At 41.2% G+C, this 22,432-nt stretch overlaps 1 protein-coding gene and 1 long non-coding RNA gene across 2 annotated transcripts in view; both read left to right on the top strand.

Annotated features, from left to right (window-relative positions):
• LOC136389327 (uncharacterized) overlaps positions 1 to 22,432 on the top strand; it is a 178,429-nt gene that overhangs the window by 114,196 nt on the left and 41,801 nt on the right. The gene's annotated exons all lie outside the window — the stretch shown is intronic.
• LOC136387794 (uncharacterized) lies at positions 6,543 to 20,685 on the top strand. Its single transcript, XR_010748161.1, has 3 exons — positions 6,543 to 6,717; positions 7,477 to 7,649; positions 20,664 to 20,685. It is a non-coding gene; the product is annotated as an uncharacterized lncRNA (long non-coding RNA).

Raw genomic sequence — 22,432 nt, 5'->3', positions numbered from 1 at the left:
GTTAATAAAATGACATAGGATTCAATGGTACAATTCTATAATAGTCATCTGTATATGGTATTGTATGATCACTGCCCCAAGTGATTTATGCTCCCCTTTACTTACTCCTGCCTGTCCCCACCCCCTCTTCCCTCTTGATCACCATACTCTGCTCTGTGACTGTGAGTTTTGTGGGTGTATTTTGTTTAATCCCTCCACCTTTCTCACTCAGCCCTCCCCACCCCCCTTCACTCTGGCAGCTGTGTGTCTGTTCGCTGCACCTATGAGTCTGCTTATACTTTCTTCACTAGTTTATTTTGTTCATTAGTTTCCACATACCAGTGAAATCATATGGTAATAATCTTTCTCTGACTGGCTTATTTCATTGCATGTTACTCTCCAATACATACATGGCCCAGCAATTACACAGCTGGGAATATACCTGAAGAAACCTAAAACTCTTATGCAAAAATATACAGACACCCTTATGTTTACTGCAGCGTAATTTACAACAGTCAAGCTGTGGAAGCAGCCCAAGTGCCCGTCAGTAGATGAGCAGATAAAAGAGCTGAAAGGCATTTACAGAGGAGAATACTACACACTGTGAAAAGAAGAAGAAGGGAGTCTACCTTATAGAACAGCATGGATGCACTGGTTGAATTGGTTTCTAAGCTGAATGTAATGGGTACACCACAATTATAGTCTTGATCCAACAACTTGGAAAATAGAGAAATTGAAGAAGAATCATATATTTTAAAAAGGCTGAAAGTGACACTGACTGATGAACTAGGTGAGGTCGTACAAGCCCATCCCCCACCCTCCTCAGACCCACATTTGCTCATCAGTGCAAGGGGCACAGCCCAAGAAGAGGGACCCTATGGGGACAGAGTGTGGGGACAATGAACAAAGCTGGCTGAGGTGGGAGGGGGGAGAAAGGGAGGGATAATTTCTGGTGTTTTCAGGAGCTCGGAAGAAAAACAGGCTTCCAGAAGAGAAGGGGCCTTCAGCAAATACAAGTTTTCCAGCTTTGAAATATGTTCTCCACCACGGCAGGAGATCAGACCTGTAGGAACATGAGTGTGGACACCTTCATGGCTGTGTAATGTCAGGCTGGGTAGACAGGACCACAGTGCCCAGCAGAGCTGCCTGTTTGCCCAGCAACAACCCCCTCTGAAATTACACTGAAAATATTAAGTGTCTATTAAAATTTTTAAGTAAAAACAAAAAAATCAATTCCTTTTATAAAATTTTTCCCTTAAATAACCATTGGCAGTAAAAATGGAAAGTGTGAAATATACAATGGATGGACAACGTAGGACTCTGAGGATATAATCACAGCCCCAGGAGCACATTTACGGAGCAAACCATGAATTCAGCTTTGCATGTGCTGACCTTGGGGTACAAGCAGGATGACCCCAGGGAGACATTCTGGAGGTAGTCCCAGGTATCGGTCAGAAGTCAGGAGAAACGCCTGAAACACATTCATATCAGTGATCACTGAAGCAGGAGACGGGGTGAGTCTATCAATAGAGTCACAGGGGGCAGAGCAGGAAGGGACACTGGAAAGCCTAGGACAGAGGGACGGGGGGGGGGAGCAGGGTGAGGACAGGGCTGAGAGCAGGACCAGTGACTGGCCCATGCAGACCCTGGGAGCGACAAGAGCACCGTGTCCGGGAAATCAACAGGACGAGAGTGTCTGTGTGTCAGTGCTGTGCACGTTCCAGGCTGAGACACAGGCAGCAGAGCACGCAGGACCGAGCTGAGCACGCTCAGCAGACGGACGGGGCTGCAGAGAGGACGGACTCTAATCTTATGATAAAGGACAGTGAGGAGGCTGAAGGCAGACCATCCTTCAGAGAAATATCGGTTTATAGGGAAGAAATATATGACAGATTCTATCAGAGAATTAAGGAAGGACTTTAGTTTGTCCTTGTCTTTATTTTATTTATTTTCTTCTGTTTTTAATTGGGAGATAGCAAAATATATATTCATGTAGAGAGGAGATCAGGGAGTGAGGCCAGAAAGTGCAGGACAAAAAGTGTCACCTGAGGTGACTGTGCTGAGGAGGAACAGAGGGAGGTGGGCGCCCAGTCCTGAGGACAGCAGGAGAGACGGCAGGGAGGAGAAGAGCTCACAGCAGAAGACCACCGTCAAATCCGTGGATAGAAGGATCGGGCCACAGTTGTGAGTTGACTAAGTTAATCTGCATAAGGATTGATCTGGTAGAGAGTGAATAACTCCTCAGGACAAGCCCTTAAAACCCGGGAGGTTTTCTTTGTTGTACTAAAGTACTTACATTTATTCATAAACAAATTACATAATAAAATTTTGTTTACTTAAAAATAATTACATGTATGGTAATTTCAATATCTGTGTCATAACAAAGTGTCATACTTGCTTTTTCTCTTCAGATTGTGTTTTTTATTTGCTTTTTAACATACCTTGCAACTTTTGGTTAAAAGCTGGACATGATGTATTGGATAACAGAAACTGAGGTAAAAGGGCTTTCAGCATAAAAGTTTACGTTAATCTGGGTAGGAGCTGGGTTGTGTCTAAAAACTTTCCTAGCTACAGATGTAGGGTCTTCAAATTCCTTGGGTCCTCGTTGTTTTGCTCTCCTCTCTGGACTCTGACTTCCTAAGTATTTCTCCTCAGCTTTTGTATCTTGCAGGAGCTTAGTTGGTGTTGGTAAGGTGTGGGGAAGGGGGGAAGGAATGACTCTAATCTTATGATAAAGTCTCAGAGTATTTTAGGAGCCCCATATCATTGCACACATGTTTCTCTAGTTGTATCATTTCCTGCCTTCTTCGGATCCCTCTTCTATTCCCTCACTCAGTATTCCCAAACTGCCTCCTTTAAATTCTGACCTCACTGTACTGTTTCCTTCACTTTTCACAAAAATAGCTACAAAATGCTGTGCATTTGACAGAATATAATACAAGATATTGTAAGAGATCCAGAACCATCTAATAAACAATTTTTTCTATTTAAAAAAAAAAAAAAAAAAAAAACACAAAACCTGGGCGGGACGCACAGGGAGGGAACTGTGGGCTCCAGAGAAGAAGGACGAGTCTGAGAGTCGAGGAGGATGAAAGAGTGTGAGAAACTGTGTTGTTTGTGCAGGAAAATCACAGAAATTGTTTCAATTGCTTGTTGCCTCTCAGTAAATCAGTGATCTGGGTTTGTCATCATTGGGACTTTTTGAGAAGGGAGCCCATATGCAGCCGTGTTTCGTGATGTTTATGTGTAATTATCACAACCTCACACCGAGCCCAGAGTCACCACATATCAACTCAGTTATTAACAAAGTCCATCACCAGCCTCATAAATCTCCCTGCAGAAATGATCTCCCAGCATTCTGTCCGCTCTCCTCAGACACTCGCTCTTCAGTCTTTCTGAAAGTCCCTCTGACCGTTCACTTGTCAGATTCTTCTCAACTCTCCTTCTCTCTAACTGTGCTTGTGTGCCATCTTTGTCATGGCTTTAGCTCTGAAATGTCCCAATATCTTATCTTTATTTTAATAAATCTTAAAGATTTTCTCATTTTTCAACACTAAAACACATTAAAAATGTCTAATTCCAAATACTCTCCCAGCAATAAAAATGATATCTCTGACTTCTCACCCCATGGACCATGTAACAAAGGTTAACCAATGTACACCGATATCTTTACTAAGTCGTTGGTTGTAGAAATTTATTGCTGTGATTACTCTTTTCCAAGCAGTAAAAACATCTGCGTGACCACCTCACACTATCTGAAGCAGTGTGTTCAAAGATCAACGATATACCAAGGAGGGAGTAAAGAGAGAGAATGACAGAGAGACAGGCTCCTTATACTCAGCAGATCATTCACAGAGAGAAAATGGAGATGGAAAAATTAGCAAACTTTAGGAAAAGGGAATGTAAGGTATATTCTACGTGACTTACTTTAAATATATATGCAACAGCCTGACGAGGCGGTTGTGCAGTGCATAGAATATTGTCCTTTGGATCCTGAGGACCCAGGTTCGAAATCCCGAGGTCGCCATCTTGAGTCCGGGCTCATCAGCTTTAATGCACTATTGCCCGCTTGAGTGTGAGATCATAGACCTGCGCCCGTGGTTTCTGGCCTGACAACAAAGGTGGCTGGCTTGAAGCCCAAGGTCACAGGCTTGAGCAAGGGTCCACTATCTCTGCGAAGCCCCCTAGTCAAGGGACGTATGATAAAATAATCAATGAATAACTAAGGACCCATAACAAATAATTGATGCTTCTCATCTCTCTCCTTATATGTCTGTCTTTCTCCTTCTCCCTCTCCCTCTCCCTCCCCCCTCGCAAAATATATATAACTATATATATATATATGTGACAATAGAGTGATAAAAACAATTATATGAAAGATGATATTTATGTATGAACCAGCTCACTTGTCTAAATTAAGTTACTATTTTTTTTTTACCATTTCACACTGTGTGAATAGTATAAACTTCACACTTACAACAAGATTGGTATTAAAGGATTAATAAATCATGACCCCTTGGTTTGATATGTGATTTAATTCTATTGTGGTAAATAGGATTTAAAAGAGCACAGTGCACTGGAGAACTCATGCATGAAACCCCCCGCCCTGCCCCGCAGAGCACTGGGGTTACTCACAGCAGGTCTGAAACCTAGAGGGGGGACCATGGAGCCCACCCTGGAGGCAGCAGGACCACAAACTCTACAGTGTGGAAAGAAATATCACTCACCACAAGTGCCAAAATCTGAGATTAATAGCTCCACAAGAACTGGCATGTCTGAGTGATACGCAGTCTTAACTGGGGAGCAGAAGCAGTTGTCTTTACCGAGCAATGTCGGGGCGCCCAAGGCAGGGGCCCCAGAACCGCCTCCATCACTGTTGACCTCTCTCCGCTCCGTAGGTTCTTGGTGGAGAATCACCCCCATCTCAGTCCGCGGGGCGGGGTCCCCTGAGCTGCTTGGAGCTCCAGCAGGTTTACTGGGTGGAAACTCCTCCCACTTCCAGTGGAATGTCTGTAATGACACCGGGTGTTACTCTCTGGCTTAGTTCATTTCTGATTTAACTGTCTTCCCCTCGGCCGTGGGGCCGGCACTGTGACCAGAGGTAAGAGGGTCCCACTCAGGTCCCGGGCTCATGGCTGAGACATGGAAACACCCCGGGGGCGTCCGGTGTCAGGGCAGGTGCAGGACACGCTCTCCTTCAGGTCCCTGACGCCCCCACAGCTGGGAGAACGTTCTGGAGCTTCCCCTCCTGAGGGCCCTTCTTCACGCAAGACCATTGAGTCCTCTTCTTAACCCGGTCCTTTCATGGAAAAGAACAACCTCAAACAGCGCAGCTCTCATTTCTTTACGGGCAGATGTCTCAGCCCACGAGTTCTCTAGGCTGAGTGACGGGAGGGGGCGTGAGCTTGGGAACTTTCTCACTGAGTCACCCCAATCTCCTTCCTGAGAGGGGACAATACATGGCGGATTCTCTGAGACATGGAACAAACTTTTTTTTTCTTTTTACTAAGTGAGAGGATGGGAGGCAGGGACAAACTCCCACATGTGCCCAGACAGAGATGCACCTGGCAAGACCCCTACTGGAGATGCTCTGCCCATTTGGGGACACTGATTCAGCAACTGAGCTATTTTAGTGCCTGAGGGGAGGCCACAGGGTCATCCTCTGAGTAGGAAGCCAACTTGCTCCAACCATTTGAGCCACAGCTGTGAGAGGAAGAGAGAGGGAGAGAGACAGAAGAGGAAGTGGTGGAGAAGGTTGCTTCTCCTGTGTGCTCAGACCTGGAATCCAACCCAGGACTTCCACATTCCAGCTGATGCTCTACCACTGAGCTCACCAGCCAAGGCTGAACAAGCTTCTTTAAGACCAAAGAAGTGCATGAGGTGTCACAGTCAGGGGGCAAATCCAAGAAACCAGGAGATCAACCAACAGATTCTTAGTAAATTCAGGTTATGATCTGTAGGGTTTAGTTCATGTGCTAAGAGGTTAAACTGAGTGCAAGTGACATAACAATTAATGAAAGGTGGTGGCCTGCTTTCCTGCCCAGAGCCACTGAGAGAATTCTAACTCAGTGCTGTGGGCATTGAGTGCCCAGAGTGTCCTGAGAGCAGACTCTTGAGACTGTGAGTATCTGCACCAGCTTTGTGCACAGACACTCTGTGAGCATCTGTGGGGCTGAGGTGTCAAAGGAAACAGCTCCCCTCAGAATCCTGGGTGTATTCTCCATAAACTGTACGATGAACAAGTCTGGATTGCAAAACGTGGCAGAGGTAGCTTATACACGCAGTCCTTACTCTGAACAAGATAAATACATAGATCTGAGAATGTTTCATGTAAATCCCTACTGTATACTATCATCTAGACAATAGTATTAAAAGAAACAAAAGTAAGCGGAGAGACAGCTGTTCTTAGAGGTGTGTGTGTGTGTGTGTGTGTGTGTGTGTGTGTGTTCACATGAGCACAGCACTGATATCTAGATCATACACGTGGCTTTATGGCCATGTGAGATCTCTACAACCATCACAGGAATGAGGGAACAAAGTGCAGTCTGCAGTCCCCAGCTGCTCTCCACATCCGGGAGCTCCTCTCACATCCCCACTGGAACCTCGCAGGGAGGAGAACTCCGGACCTCTGAGCGAAGCTTCTAGGCGGTGAGCTTCGTGTTTCAGAAGAGGCTTTACAGGAGAAAGGTGTCCTATGACCCTCAGAAACTGATACATTTCTGTTGATGGCTCAGCCAGGTAAATCTAAACAGAATATTTTATTATGGTGAGGAAGAGCAGTGTGTGTGTGTGTGTGTGTTTATGCAGAACCTAAGGTGTCAACAGAAACAATGAAAAATTGACAGAAAAGGGCCTAAATTTAGCATATTTGACCTTCATAATTTGAATATAGTGTTCTAACTTATTTCTCCCTTTAGAAAACCTTAAGGATTTTTCTAGAAAAGCTCTAATACTCTCTGTCTTAAACACTAGACTGTAATCTTAGTCTCTCTGGTCCTGAGAATCTGTGTGACTGGATCGCTGTAGGTTCTGTGTCCCCTCTCTGTCCTGTATCATCCCGGCTCCCCTCAGTTCTCTTCCTGTCAGTGGCTTTCACTTTGTGTCGGGTAAGAACACTCTCACTCTCTTTCCCCCGCGCCCCCTTCTGGAATGCAAGCACTCACTCAATTCCCATCAGGAATTCACTCAGGCAGACCTTCTAAAGATCCAGAATCCTCCTTACTGTTTGCAGCTTCTCACACTTTTCTCAGGAAGGAACTTGGGGGTGAGAGCAGGCCTGTGACAGACAGGGCGTCCTCCACTTCTGGGAGTGGAGGGGAGGTGACCTTGGTCAAAGCCCACCCCTGACCCAGGAGAGAGGCTCCGCCCATCCTAACCCTGTCCTCAGTTCCCCACCGTGGGCCACGCCCAGACGCCAGTCTCCCTGTGTCCTAGAAAGTGATGGAGGTCACTTCTCCTGAGGAAACTGATCTGGGTCTTGATTCTGTTTGCTTGCAGGAAGGAAATGAAAGAAAAGCTGTTTCAATCTACAGAGAAATCAACAAAAAAGTCTTTGTGTTTCTATTTTTGCATTATAACTACTATTTCACCGAAAAATAAGTCAGCTGCACTTCTAACCATGGAACGAACACCTTCAAATAATCAAGTTTCTAAGGAGCTCAAAGAAAACGGTAAGTTTAAACATGAGTGAAGTGATGGGCTGGATATTTTGGGCACTGAACATCTGAAGAAAACCAAGAAGACTTTCTCACAGAGTTATGTGGTGTGTCTGTAAAGAAAGTAGTTTCCACAGAAGGGCTCTCATAATCTCCTTCTAACATCCCATCACTCAGTGTTCACAGCAAACCCGTATTAACCCTGGGAATCAGCATTGGTGAGCACATGAAGTGATAGTTGTCAGAATTTGCTGGGTTACCAAACTCCAATTCAGGAAAATGGTTTAAATAAATGAAAGATACTTAGTTTGTGGAAAAGAAGCCGGATTATTTTAATTTTAAATACATAACAGACTATCAATTTTGATGAGCTGTTTAACTGAGTGGGTTAATTAGGCAGAATTAGAACTAATTTGTATGAACTGTAAACAGGTCAAATGTGTAAGGTTCTTTTATGGTTGTGACAATGATGAATGATTAGCCTACAATGACACACTCACAAGGGGGAGTGTTCCCTCACCCACTGGGGACACTGGCACAGGAATGATCACTGTGGACAGAGCAGCTGAGGAGATGCCGGGATCAGAGCAGTGGTGGGAATCTGGCGTTAGGGTCATGACTTCCTGCCCCTCTCACTGCCCAGGATAATACTTCTTGGAATAAACGCACATTCCCGTTCACCCGGCACGACCTCCCTTCAGTTTCTTGCTTTCAGAAATGGGAGCCATCCTGCCCTCACCTGGTCTCCTGCTGGTTTCCACACACAAAGAAAATATAATGTAGAAATTCAAGATTCAATATCCTTCCTTTCTAATGACAATTCAATTATACTCTCAAGACTAATAAACTCAGCTTCATGTATTTATATTCAGTTATACTCTTGAACATTCCACCTGGTATAGATCTCTTCAGTGTACAGAGCCGGTTCCATGGGACTAGCCAACAGAAACAGTGTGAACGGATGGGGCGTTCACTGTCACTCCCCTGTCACTGTCATGAACCAGACATTTTATAAACGTTGGAGAGAACATTCTAGGTGGTCTCTGACACTTCTGCAACATCTCCCTTTTACCTAGTCACTTGAAAACATGTCATTTATTTTTCTCTTTTTTCTCAAAATAAAAAAGTGATCTCTTGACTATTTTTCAGTTTTGCTTAGTTTCTTTATTACTCTTTCTCATTATCTTCATCATACTAATTGATTTTGAACTGGTCATTTTCAACTGGTCTTAATTTTCAGTGTTTATTTCTATTATATTTACAAAAGATTTCTATTTTTCTTTCAAAAGAACTTAAGAAAAAAAATGGTAACTTTTCTCAGACTGACAATCCTTTAGTGAGATATTTCATAGAAAAGATTTCTTTACCTCCCTGGCCAGTTTACTCAGTGGTAGAGCGTCGGCATGGTGTGTGGAAGTACCCGGATCGATTCCCAGCCAGGGCACACAGAAGAAGCACCCATCTGCTTCTCCACCCCAAACCGCTCCCCTTTCTCTCTGTCTCCCTCTTTCCCTCCTGCAGCCAAGGCTCCATGAGAACAAAGTTGGCCCGGCCACTGAGGACGGCTCCATGGCCTCCACCTCAAGTGCTAGAATGACTTTGGTTGCAATGGAGAAAGGGCCCAGATGGGCAGAGCATCGCCCCCTGGTGGGCATGCCAGGTGGATCTCGGTCAGTCACATCGGGGAGTCTGTCTCTCTGCCTCCCCACTTCTCACTTCAGGAAAATACAAAACAAAAAAAATAATACTTCTTTTCTTGACTGTTCTCTCATTTTTAATTTATTACACACCCTATCTTGGCTTTTTTTCCGTGAATTTTAAATTTTACTATCCATTTTTATTTCTGCCTCGTAGAATTCTCCCATGTTCATCTTCCTTCTCATTCTCTACCTCTACCTTTCTCACTGCCCTTCCTTCATTTACTATATATTCTTAGGTTTCTTCTGTCTTCCAGATGAATCCTATAATTTCACTTAAATGTTGATGAGATAAAGAGAATTGGGTTAAGAAAAATGTGCTTGTTTTCATTCAAAAGTTCTTCTAGAAAACTTCCTTTCACTTGGGTTCTCCAGCATAATCTCCAGATTGGAGTGCCCACTGTGCAGATGATATTATTCTAATTCTTTCTCTTTTCTTTTTTTTATTTAGTGAGAGGAGGGGAGGCAGAGAGACAGACTCTCACATGTGCCCTAACACATATCCACCTGGCAAGATCACTGGGGTGATGCTCTGCTCATCTGGGGCATTGCTCCATTGCTAAACAAATGAGGTGTTCTTAGCATGTGAGGTGCAGGCCATGGAGCCATGCTAAGGACCCAGGGCCAACTCACTCTAATCAAGCCATGGCTGTGGGAGGTGAAGAGAGAGAGAGTGAGAGAGGGAGAAATGTGATGAAGCAGATGAGAACTTCTGTGTGCCCTAATCGTGAACCAAACCCAGGACATTCACACACTGGGCGACATTTTACCACTGAGCTGACTGGCCTAGGCCAATATTCATATTCTTAAGGTAAGAGATTAGACATCAAATTATCTGATTTATGCTCTTTCTTCTATTGAACTTTTAAACATACTGAACATACCATAAGTCAAGTATAATCTGCAGACTTGCTATTCTACTTCCCTGAACCATATTCTCATGTGATCCAAAGTATATAAATAATATTACATAATTGTGCCAGGTTATTTTCTCTTTCTAACCATAGTAATCATTCTTCTTTCATTTGTATTAACTTAATATTAATTTATCGAAACGCTCTTCCTTTGGGATTTTTATTCATATGTTCCTCACTCAAGTCAATCTCGTATCTCTAAGAGGTCAGGCACTATTCCAAGAGAAGTCTACACCACTACTTAGTACTGCACCCAAAAGTTATTTAACATTTATGTCCCCACATGTAACATGTTATTTTGAAAAATGTAGTGATGATTTCAGAGGAATATATTTTCAAGACATATTCTTTTTATTTTTAGAAATTAATTTTAACAGTGACATTGACCAATTAGAATACATAATTCAGACAAAACTTCACCAAATCATTTTGACATTTAATTATGTTTTATACCTATCACCTAAAATCAAATTGTCCTCCATCGCCTTTTATTTGTTTTTCTTTATGCCACTCCCTTCCCCTCCTCCTTCTCTTCCCTTCCCCTCACCCTGGTAACCACTACACTCTTATTTGTGTCCATGAGTCTCAATTTTGAGTCCCACCTATGTATGGAATCATATAGTTCCTAGTTTTTCTGGTTTACTTATTTCGCTCAGTATAATGTTATCAAGGTCCATCCATGCTGCTGTAAATGATCCGATGTCATCATTTCTTATGGCTGAGTAGTATTCCAAAGTATATATGTATCAAAGCTTTTTAATCCACTTTTCCACTGACGGACACCTGGGCTGTTTTCAGATCTTCGCTATTGTGAACAACGCTGCCACAAACATGCGGGTGCATTTCTCGTTTTGGATCAGTTCTATGGTGTTCTTGGGGTATATGCCTAAAAGTGGATGGCTGGGTCAAAAGGCAGTTGGATTTTTAGTTTTCTGAGGAATCTCCATACTGCTTTCCACAGTGGCTGCACCAGTTTGCATTCCCACCAGCAGTGCAGAAGGATTCATTTTCTCCACATTCTCGCCAGCACTTATTCTGTTTCTTTTGTTGATGAGCGCCATTTTGACTGGTGTGAGGTAATATCGCATTGTGGTTTTAATTTGCATTTCTCTAACGATTAGTGATGTTGAGCATTTTTTCATATGCCTATTGGCCATCTCTATGTCCTCTTTGGAGAAGTGTCTATTCATTTCTTTTGCCAAGTTTTTGATTCAATTGTTTCTTCCTGGTGTTGAGAGTTACAAGTTCTTTATAAATTTTGGTTATTAACCACTTATCAGATGTACTGTCAAATATCTTCTCCCATTGTGTAGTTTGTGTTTTTACTCTGTTCTTATTGTCTTTAGCTGTGCATAAGCTTTTTGGTTTGATATAGTTCCATTTGTTTATCCTATATTTTATTTCACTTGCCCGTGGAGATAAATCAGCAAATATATTGCTGCAAGAGATGTCGGAGAGCTTACTGCCCATGTTTTCTTCTGAGATGCTTATGGTTTCGTGGCTTTCATTTAAGTCTTTTATCCATTTGAGTTTATTTTTGTGAATGGTGTAAGTTGGTGGTCTAGTTTCATTTTTTTTGCAGGTAGTTGTCCAATTTTCCCAACACCATTTATTAAAGAGGCTGTCTTTACTCTATTGTATGCTCTTACCTCCTTTGTCAAATATCAATTGTCCATAGAGCTGTGGGTTTATTTCCGGTTTCTCCGTTCTGTTCCACTGATCTATGTGCCTGTTCTTATGCTGATACCAGGCTGTTCTGAGTACAATGGCCTTGTAGTATAACTTGATAACAGGAAGTGTGATATCTCACACTTTATTCTTCTTTTTTAAAATTGCTGAGGCTATTTATGTTCTTTTTTGGTTCTATATAAATTTTTGGAATATATGATCTACATCTTTAAAGTATGTCATTGGTATTTTAATTGGTATTGCATTGAATTTATAAATTGCTTTGGGTGATATAATTATTTTAATGATGTTTATTCTTCCTAACCATGAGCACGGTATATGCTTCCACTTGTTGTATCTTCCTTGATTTCTTTTATCAATGTTTTATAATTTTCTGAGTACAAGTCTTTAGTCTCCTTGGTTAAATTTACTCCTAGGTACTTTATTTTTTTGGTTGTAGGAGTGAAGGGGATTGTTTCCTTAATTTCTCTTTCTGACTGTTCAATGTTGGTGTATAAAAATGCCTCTGATTTCTGAGTATTAATTTTATTTCCTGCCACTTTGCTGAATTCATTTATCAGATCCAGTAGTTTTTTGACTGAGACTTTAGGGTTTTCTATATACAATATCATATCATCTGCAAATAATTATAGTTTTATTTCTTCTTTTCCAACTCAAATGCCTTTTATTTCTTTTTCTTGTCTGAATGCTTTGGCTAGGACTTCCAGGACTATGCTGAATAAGAGTGGTGAAAGGGGGCACCCCTGCCTTGTTCCTGATCTTAAGGGGATTGCTTTTAATTTTTGCCCATTTAGTATGATGTTGGCTGTGGGTTTGTTATAGATGGTTTTTATCATGTTGAGCTTTGTTTCCTGTATTCCCACTTTGCTGAGAGTTTTGATCATGAATGGGTGCTGGATTTTATCAAATGCTTTTTCTGCATCTATTGAAATTATCATGTGGTTTCTCTCCTTCCTTTTTTTAGGTGATGAATCACATTGATTGATTTGCAAATATTGTACCAGCCTTGCCTCTCCAGAATAAATCTCACTTGATCATGGTGTATGATTTTTTTCATATATTGTTGGATCCTGTTTGCTAATATTTTGTTGAGGATTGTAGCATCTATATTCATCAGTGATATTGGCCTATAATTTTCTTTATTTGTGATGTCTTTGCCTGGTTTTGGAATCAGAATTATGCTTGACTCATAAAAGGAGCTTGGAAGTCTTCCTTACTCTTGAATTTTTTGAAATAACTTGAGAAGGATAGGAGTTAGTTCTTCTTTGAATATTTAGTAGAATTCACTTGTGAAGCCATCAGGTCCAGGACATTCTTTGGTGTAAGTTTTTTGATAACTGTTTTGATCTCATTTGGTATAATTGATCTGTGTAGGTTTTTTGATTCTTCCAGATTGATTTTTGGAAGATTGTATGTTTCAAGGAATTGGTTCATTTCATTTAGGTTGTCTAGTTTTTTGGCATACATTTCTTCAAAGTATTTTCTTACAATATTTTGTATTTCTGTTGTGTCAGTTGTTATTTCTCTACTCTCATTTTTAATTTTATTTATTTGAGTCCTCTCCCTTTTTTTTCTTGGTGAGTTTAGTTAAAGGTTCATTGATCTTGGTTACCTTTTCAAAGAACCAGCTCCTAGTTTCATTGATTATCTGTATTGTCTCTTTAGCCTCTAGGTCATTTATTTCCACTCTGATCTTTATTATTTCCTTTCTTCTACTACCTCTGGCTTTACTTGCTGTTCTTTTTCTAGTTCTTTTAGATGCAAGGTCAAGTTGTTTATTTGAGCTTTTTCTAGCTTTTTAAGGTATGCCTGTAGTGCTATGAACTTCCCTCTCAGGACTGCTTTTCCTGTGTCCCATAAATTTTGAGTTGATGTATGCTCGTTATCATTTGTTTCTAGGAATATTTTTATTTCTCAATTGATCTCATTGTTAACCCATTCATTATTTAATAATATGCTATTTAGTTTCCAAGTGTTTGAGTATTTTTCAGTTTTTCTGTTGTGGTTGATTTCTCTTTTCATGCCATTGTGATCAGAGAAAGTGCTCGATATGATTTCAATCTTCTTAAATTTATTGATACCTGTTTTGTACCCTAGCATGAGGTCTATCCTAGAGAATGTACCATGAGCACTTTAAAAGAATGTATATTCTGCTGCTTTAGGGTGAAAGGTTCTGAAGATATCTATTAAATTGAGTTGATCTAGTGTGTCCTTTAAGTCTGCTGATCCTTTGTTAATTTTCTTTCTTGAGGATCTATCTAGTGATGTTACTGGTGTATTGAAATCCTCTACTATTATAATATTGCTGTTGATCTCACCCTTTATATCCATCAAAGTCTGCTTTATATATTTATGTGCTCCTATATTAGGTGCATAGATATATATAATGGTTATATCTTCCTGTTGGATTGCTCCCTTTATCATTATGTAGTGACCTTCTTTATCTCTTACTATATCCTTTGTTTTAAAGTCCATTTTTTCTGATATATGTATTGCTACCCCAGCTTTTTTTTCATTTCCATCGTCGTGAAATATTTTTTCATCCTTTTATCTTCAGTCTATGTGCATCTTTCTTTTTAAGGTGTGTCTCTTGTAGACAGCAGCATATGTATGGGTTCTGTTTTCTTACCCACGCAGCTACCCTATGTCTTTAGATTGGATCATTTAAGCAATTTACATTTAAGGTTATTGATATGTAGTTGTTTATTGCCATTTTATTCTTTAAAACTGTATTCCTCTTTTGCTATATTATTTTTCCCCTTTGATCTGTTTACAACAGGCCCCTTAACATTTCCTGCAGCATTGGTTTGGTTGTAATAAATTCCTTGAGTTGTTTTTTGTCTGGGAAGCTTTTTATTTCTATTTCAATTTTAAATGATAGCCTTGCTGGATAAAGTAGTGTTGGTTGTAGGTTCTTGTTCTGCATTACTTTGAATATTTCTTGCCATTCCCTTCTGGCCTCAAGTGTTTCTGTTGAGAAGTCAGATGTCATCGTTATGGGGGCTCCTTTGTAAATGATAGCCTTTTTTTCTAGCAGCTTTTAATATTTTCTCTTTACCACTTATCTTTGGTATTTTAATTATGATGGTCTTGGTGTAGATTTCTTTGGGTTTCTTTTTAATGGAGTTCTCTGTGCTTCTTGAACTTGTAAGATGTTTTCCTGCCTTAATTTAGGGAAGTTTTTAGCTATGATATGTTTGAACAAAGTCTTTATTCCTTGTTCTTTCTCTTCTTCTTCAGGAACCCTTTTAATGCGGATGTTATTTCTCTTCATGTTGTCACAGAGCTCTCTTAGAGTTTCCTCAGACTTTTTGAGTTTCTTTTCTTTTTTCTGCTCCGCTTCCATGCATTCATTTATCTTGTCCTCAAACTCGCTGACTTGATTCTCAGCTTCATCCATCCTGCTTTTAATTCCTTCCATTGTGTTCTTCATTTCTGATATTATATTTGTCATTTCTGACTGATTCTATTTTATTATTTTAATGTTACTTTTTATATTTCCTATCTCTTTATTTAGGTGTTTATAATGACCATCTATTGTTGTTCTAAGGTCTTTGAGCATCCTAACAATTGTTATTTTAACTCTGCATCTGGTAATTTGGTTATTTCTGACTCATTCAGGTCCTTTTCTGGGGATTTCTCTTGATTCATTTTGTTGCATTTCTCTGCCTTCTCATTTTGTTTGTGTAAAATAAGGTTTTGGCCACTGGAGTCCACTGCATGTGGCCTTTGTGTTCCCTAGGTGTGGACTGTCTGCAAGCCTGCCACCCCTTCTGCTGCTGCTGCCTAGGGCATTAGGGTATGGGCATTGCCTGTGCCAGCCCACTTGTGTTGTTGCTGTGGTTTCTGCCTCTTTTTCATGGGAGGGGTTGTGATCACGTGCTTGGGTGTACAAGCTTTGGTGGCCTAAGCCTTTGCTCCTCCCCCACTGGTGGTGTTATGCTGGGCCCTGAGAGCAAGGGTGAGCACCTTTGCTCAGCTGCAGGTCTCCACCTGATACTGGGGTTTCGCCCCGTTCCTACAGGAGGAGCCCATTCACAAAATGGCTGCAAGCCTTGGCTCCACTCGCTGGACAGGGCTGCATGCTCATGCTCATTTGTGAGACTCCACCTGTTCTGGGCTTTCGCTCCACCCCCTCAGGAGGAGCTGGCTCCTGTGTCCAGCCACAAGCTTCAGTTCCACAGGCGGGGCATGGATTCACTCCTGCGCCCTTGCTTAAGTATGGGTCTCCACACATTCTGGGGCTCATGCTCTTCCCCCACAGGCTGAATTGCAGGCGGTCTGCAGCTGGGCTTGACCACTTTCGCACGTTCCCTCCTTCTCTCCTCCTCCCCACCCAGGCAAGACCAAGCTCACACCTGGGCCTCAGTTGTGGCCAGCCAGCTTCCACCCTTGCTGACAGAACTGCACTTCCCTGTCTCACCACCGCCTGCCCTTGGGTGAGCCCTTAGCCGTGTGGGTGGGGGTGCTGAAGGTCAGACCCTAAGACTCACTACTATAGTCCCAAAAGCTCTCTCCTTCTAAGCAACTCTGATCTAAGTACCGTGGGAGAGCTTGTTTGGCTGGTGTCCTGCTTCCTTTTGATGATATTGCTGTTTCCAGGGGAAATATTCATTTCAGATTTGGGGAGTGACTCAGCCCAGAGGTTAGGATGGCTGTTTCTCAAAGTGTTTCTTCTGCCTGTGCCTGTGCCTCCTATATTACACTCTCTTTCCATTGCTCTGGTCCTCTCCTTTCTCCTCATCCCCCGGAGCTCCGGGTGAGTTGTTGTGAGAGAGGTTTTCTGTGCGGTCCCTTCAAGAAGAATCCTGGGTCTGAGAAATCTGTCTCTTTCTCACAAACAGTATACTGGCTTGTTTTGCAGCTAAATACTGTCCATATGCTTCTTCTAGGCTCTGGGGCTGCTGGGTGGGGCTTTGTTCCTGGGGCTCAGGACCCTCCCCTCTCTGCTAAACTCATTTCCTGCCATGCAAGTCTCTCTGGGTTGCCATTCGCTTTGGGGAGCTGGGCAGCCCTCTCCATGTTTGCATTTTTCCTACCATTTTCAGTGTGGCTTCTTCAGTGTTCCTTGGTTGAAGAGTCCTCTTAGTTTAGTCCAAAGTTGGTTTTTCCAGATGATGGTTCTTAAAATTAAGTTGTAATCCACTTTGGTTCTGGGAGGTGGGAGTTGGTACATCCGCCTACTCCAGCGCCATCTTGCCGCCTCTCCTCTACAGGCTTTATTCTTGTGCACTGTTTGGTAAGCCACAGTAAACCACATGCACGCCTAGCCCCCACGACTTCACAGTGCACAGAGACACCTGCACCCACCCACTCAGGCGCAGTACTCCTGTGGTCTCAGTCAAAGCCGGAAGTCCACTCAAAAGCCTGCAAAAGCCCCGTGGAGGTGCCCCTCCCAGGCAGTCCCAGACCCAAGGACCCTAGCCTGTGTGCACATCCCATGCTGGTGATTGTGCAGCTGGGAATGCACAGAGACGCTGACAACAGCCCACACAGATGCCTATCGCTGATAATCTCGGGTTAAGCCATCCAGCCTGCGCACACATGCCCACATCAGTGGTGCCAGGTAGAGCCATTCACACACTGCCCGTGACCACAGAGCCGGGAATGCACAATGATGCTGATTCTGGTAATGACTCAATCAATGCTAACTCCACAGGCACCACACACTGGCAACCTTTGTCAGAGCCTAACGCCTATGCTCGCCCCACATCTTTGATCTCAGGCAGAGCTGGCGTGTTCTTCCTTCTGCTTGATCATCCACCTTAACCCTGCTCCTTCCTTCTGCCTCTGACCCTCTGCTTCACTCAGCTTCACATGAAAGCGCTCCTTCCTCAGATCAGTGAGGAGAGCAAAATACCCAGTTCTCCATCTTATTTCCTTCAGAGTGGATTATATATTCAGCCACCTTTTTTGCCCTATCATACTTTTGTCTGGTGTGTTTATATTTCAGGTGCTGCTGAGATATTTTTCTCTGTCTTTAGTTGTTAAATTTGTTGAAATTTCAAGGGGCGATATCAGGAGCACCCCTCATGGCACCAGTTCTCTGATGTCACTTGCAAGATATATTCTTTATTTATGGAATAGAAAAGACTTGGCCATGATGTAGAGACAACAGTTAGCAGATATAAGGCTTTTATGGCCTCTTAAGTACAGTTTTTAGAGAACTGTCTCATACATGTGTGCTTAGATATTTTTTTTCTAGGTTAAGGGAAAGACACCAGAAGGTCCAGTGAGAAACAGAATCTCTGACAGATAATCGTAGTCCTGTCTCTTTCCTGCATTCAGCACCCATGAATATTAAGATATTCTTCATTCAGGAATGAATTAAAAGAGAAAGTCAAACATACTATGGTTAAGAGTGAGTTCATGGACAAAAACATGGAGGACGCAGCACCCAGACCCCTGACCCGTGTTACTGGGAGGAGCTGTGTGTCAGTACTCCTTCCACAGTGTGGTGGCCACTCTGCACCAGGTTGCTGCTGCAGCAATCACACTCACTGATGTGTTTAAAAGCATCTAATGACCATACTAAATCTAACAAATGGAATAACAGAAACGTGAATATTGCAAATAGACCAAGAATACTTTCAGCCAAGCCTGTGATGGCCCCGTGGATAGAGTGTGGACCTGGAACACTGAGGTTGTCAGTTCGACCCTGGACTTGCCCGGACACGGCACACAGGGCAGCAGTTACAGCTAAAGTGAAACAACTGTCCATCCATATACTGCACTATTGCCTCCCATTTCTTCTCATAGTAATACTAATAAATAAATTCCTTTTTGAAAACAAAACAATTATTTTATAAAGTAAACATTAAAACTAATATTTTTAAATTGTTTTACAAAATTAACTCCAAAATAAATAAATTAACAAGTAAAATAAAAATGCCTGACCTGTGGTGGCGCAATGGATAAAGTGTGGACCTGAAATGCTGAGATCACCAGTTTGAAACCCTGGGTTTGTCCTCTCAAGGCACATATAGGAGTTGATGTTGCCTGCTCCTCTCCCCATCTCTCACCCTTTCTTTTCTCCTTTCTCCTCACCTCACTAAAATAAATAAACAAATAAAATTAATTAACTCCATTTTCGACCTTTTTATTTGCTGTGGAATACCTGCGGACAACCGTGAGCTCTGAGCCAGTGTGCAGGTGTGTGATTGTGGGGCCATGTGTGATATGACTTGTGTTTCTGAGTTTATCTGAAACATGATTGGGTTCATTTTAAATTTGAATTAATCAGTACATTTCAATTCTCTTTGTGGGTTGTTTCCAAGAAATTGGCATTGACCTTCTTTTCCTTTTTCAGAAAAATTTAAAAAGCATTTGGTAAAATTGTTGATATTCTTTACTCTTGATCTACTTAAAAACATCTGGGGTATTTCACCCTGTGATATTTTCAGCCTTTTTATCCAGTGCTGTCCTTTGGCCTGTCTGCTCCTAGAAGTCAACTTTCTCCCCTGGTCCCACCTTCTTGAGGCAGGGCTTTTCCTATTTAGAACTTTGCTCATTTCTGTCTCTTACCTGACGTTCCTTCCCGTTCCATCATTTCTCATTTTACACAGTTATTTCTCTGTAAACATGGGCTGCTTCTGCCTTGCAGTAAATTGTCACAGTTCCATTAAGACATTGGTGAGATGAAGAGTATCAAGCTGACAGATACATGATTTCTTATATATACATATATTATAGGTTTATATTAACATGTATATATATATATATATGAACTTATATGTATGTATTTCTGGAAAATATTCAACTTAAGACCTCTGTAAAGCATTCCATATTTGAGGACCCATTAGTATTCAATTGGTACTTCTCCAAACCCCTGAGAGAATAGACTCTAAGCTTTCTACAAAACGGGCCTCTGATTATTGCCTTTTCAAACCCTGTGTCATGATCAATATGTCATTCACTGGTCAGATGTGACAGAGTGGGGCATCACTCTTCTTCTGTCCCTGATTATATGACATAGATGTCCCAAAGTATCTAAATATTTTACATGATTTTTTCTGGCCTTTAAAAATATCTAACTGTGCCATTTTTTTTATTCTTTGACATTATGGTGACACCATAAGCAAATAAACAGTAATTTAAAATAAACAATTTATAGAATAATGAAGTGTCTTATGGCATGTGGAAAAGTGATACATCTCTGATCTGTACTTTTTATGTGAAGGGTGCAAGAAAAATTATTGAGCACAATGTTTAAGAAAAAGAAAATTTAACCATTCATGCTTAATATTGTCTTTTTCTAACAAGTACAGTTATGTTTTTCTGCATAAAATTGGTCTTTATGTATATAACTCTTTAATGTACAGAGCAGGTGTCATATGACTAGTGGAAGAAAACTGTTTTGGCTAAATGGGCACCTCTACTGTATGCTTCCCACCGCTGGTTAAGTCCCTGTCTTATCCGTGAATCTGTCTGTAATTTAAACTGAAAATGTGATCATCCAGTGACAGGGGAAAGCTTAGGGTTGCACATCCCAGAATTTCTGACTTAACTCCCTCTTCATTTAATTTTCTGACTTAGTAACTTGTGCAAAGGGATATGGGAGGAAAAACAGTATTGACTCCTAAAGATGAAGTTTTTTAAAACCCACAAATGTGGGTCAAAGTGTGCTCTATAATGAAGTATGAAGGGTTGGGTCAATTTCTGTTATCTTTCTTAACTGATATTGTGTTTAACATGAAACAAGTTTCTTATTTCTTCAATTTTCTTTTCAGATATGAGTACACTGAGAAGAGGTAAGAACCAATAACCTCCTCCCCTCAGCTGTTCCTTATTCCCTGTCTTCTCTCTCAGTGACCATCTGCCTTTGTCTCAGTGTCTTGGCCATTTAACCCTGATTAGTCATCTTCATTTGTTCTTTTCACTTCTCCCACTGTTACCCCAGCATTTACCTTGCTGTTGCAATCAAGGAGACAGAGCCATTCTTTCAGATGAATTTTATGAAAAAGATATCTGGAAATATAGATACTTTTAAAGTTTCTGAGTATAAGTTTTCTCCAAGGAAAGTAAGTTCATTTGATTCAGAAACTCCCTCACTCTCATTTTTCCCTTCATCTGATTCACTCAGCTTCATTCAGGCCTGAGTTATAACAGACACTCAGATACAGTAATGTTGAGAGCTAATAGCTGGACAAGAATTTTGTGAATAGATGCACATATAAAACATAATTCTGTATTGACCTATGAGAGCAGTCTTTCAGTAACTGTTGTACAGTGGTTGTAGAAACTTTGTACAATGAAGGTACAGCAGTTAGAATGAAACACATACATATATATGCATATATATATACTGTGTATATAAATATATACATACACATATACACACACAAATACACACATTCAAAGACCATTTTAAATATGACACATATCTCATAGTGGTCCACATAGAGTTAATAGGGATCAAGAATAATTTTATTTTAAAATATTTTAAAATTTTTACATAATTCAATAAATATACTTTATTAAACTATTTAAAATAGTTTTTTTATCATTTTACTGAATTTATTGGGGGTGATCTTGGTTAATAAAAGTTTGCAGGTGGCAAATGCAGAATTTCATCACATCTTTTCTGTACGTGGTAGTGTGTCCCCACTCCAGTCACATATCTGTCTGTCTCCCTTTTATTTATTTTAAACCTTTTTGTCCCTACATATCACATGGTAGTTTTTAAATTGCAGTGATCACTTCAGTGGGATGGATTTTCAAGGTATATTCTTTATTCAGGGAATAGATGAGACTTCTCCACGTTGCAGAAACAACATTAGCAGATGTTCGCTTTAGCTGCATCTTATTTACACTGTTTAGAAAACCTGTCTCATGTATGTGTGCTTGGATTTAATTTTGAGGTTAAGTGAAAGGCACAGTAAAATCCAGTGAGAAACAGTATATCAGTCAGAGAATCTCAGTTTATTCTTTCTCCTAAATTAGGCAGCCATGAGTATTTAGATATTCTTCATTCAGGATCAGATAAAACAGATACTCAAACAGAGTGTGGTTAAAAAGCAACCTGTGGACAAAGCATGGAGGACTCAGCCCCCAGACCCCTGACCCTGTGTCACTGGGAGGAGCTGTGTGTCAGTGCTCCTTCCACAGTGTGGTGGCCACTCTGCACGATGTCGCTGCCACAGCAGTGAGACTCACTGATGTGTTTAAAGTATCCAATGACCATACTAAGCAAACAAACAGAATAAAGAGAGTAACAGAAACATGAATATTTCAAATAGACCAAGAATATTTTCAGCCTAGCCTGAAGTGGCCCTGTGGACAGAGCGTGGACCTGGAACACTGAGGTGGCCAGTTCGACCCTGGACTTGCCCGGAGATAGCACACAGGGCAGCAGCTACAGCTACAGTGAAGCAGCTATGAGTCCACACCCTTCCCTCCTGCCTCTCACCCCTTCTTTATGTAATGTTAACAATAAAATATTATTTTAAAAATTTTAATTACACAACAAAATTCATATTTTAATAATTTTAGATTATTT

Source organism: Saccopteryx leptura, chromosome 1 (genome assembly GCF_036850995.1).
Source record: "Saccopteryx leptura isolate mSacLep1 chromosome 1, mSacLep1_pri_phased_curated, whole genome shotgun sequence".
Lineage (NCBI taxonomy): Eukaryota > Metazoa > Chordata > Mammalia > Chiroptera > Emballonuridae > Saccopteryx > Saccopteryx leptura.
This window is presented reverse-complemented; position numbering and strand designations above follow the sequence as displayed.